The following is a 1,512-nucleotide window of genomic DNA, read 5'->3' as shown; positions in this document are numbered from 1 at the left end:
CCTCTGGCAGGCGCTACCGGGCCACTACAGCCCGCACCTCCAGACTGCAGAACAGTTTCATCCCCAGGGCCATCACAGAACTAAACAATCACACAACCCTCATACCCTCCACCCAGCACAACTGCACTTTTTTTAGTGGTTGCACAAACAAATTTAGTTGTGTATCTAATGCACAATGACAAATAAAGTATATTCTATTCTATTAAACAAACCTACATATTATACAGGGAGGCTAGCATGTGTGCTTCAGCCACACTTTCAGTCTAATAGTACTGTTTGTTTACCACGCATCGTGGATGCACAATGTGCAATGATTTTGCTGTGGTCATGACGTTATTTACAGATTTTTTCATTATTGTTGATGTATCTATATTTTAATTCACTTTTACAGATGGAAGTAGAATGTCATTAAGTGTCGATGACAAGCAATGGAAAGCCTGCTGAGACGCAGGTCCATAGGAAGGGCAAAACATCTTGAAGCGAAGAAGAGGAAAACAAGGTCTTAATATGTTGATGATTAATATCAAAATGTTAAGTCTAAGTAAAACATTTCTTCCAAATGTTTCTATATGCCTTCACACTTTGACCAAATTAATGATGGTAACCAGGCTGACGCGATGGTAATTGGAATTGTGGTATTAGACCTGTTACATGTACAAATACAAATACAAGTAAGTAATACAACAACAACAACCCATTAAGTGAAGAACAGCCTCTGTGCCTCCTGTCAACCCTGTTATGCTGTTTCCATGGCATCAATAGAAATTAAAATGGCCTTTCAGAGCTTACCTGTAAAAAGGGTACAACATTATAAATTGGACAGGGCCATTCTTTTATGATTTCTCCTCCAACAAAAATTCTTAGTAAATATATGATTGCTACTGAACTATGGGAAGCTTTTGATCGTCTGATACAAAACAACCCAACATAATTTGTTTGTTCAGAAGGACCAAAGTACTCTACGTGTATGTACAGTGTACCACATATTTCCACTTGAAAAGATATTATGTAATGCTGCACATATCAGTAACAGGTTTGACTCATAACCAACATTTAGAAAAACAGTCAGGAAATATTAAATTACACAGCCTGAGGTGGCAGAATGCAATTTCTTGTAACTTCAAATTGTCTTTTTTCCCAAACTAGGCGTACACAAAAAGTGAAGATTAAAGTTATTTTCTATTTTATTTTTTCAACACTGAAAAGGCATTTATATTTCTGATACGAAAATCAGTTTCGAGGCTACCTAAATGTTGATTAACGTTAGAAGTAACATGACAATCTAATAAAAAGGTGATTTATGCATCTTACCACTGATACGTCCTATAACTTTCTGAATGGATCCAAGAGCGGTTCATGTGGCGCTAAATATCAACAAAAGCGAGAGTAGGGGCTGATACGGATGTAGTTTTCCTCAGTTGGTTATGACAAGTTTAGACTTACTTTTAAACTACAACTCCCGTTCACATTGCGCCATCTCGACGGTTTGTTTTCTTCCTGTTTCAGGGCGGT

The sequence above is a fragment of the Clupea harengus genome, chromosome 15 (genome assembly GCF_900700415.2).
Source record: "Clupea harengus chromosome 15, Ch_v2.0.2, whole genome shotgun sequence".
NCBI classification, from domain to species: domain Eukaryota; kingdom Metazoa; phylum Chordata; class Actinopteri; order Clupeiformes; family Clupeidae; genus Clupea; species Clupea harengus.
Note: the sequence above shows the minus strand (reverse complement) of the source record.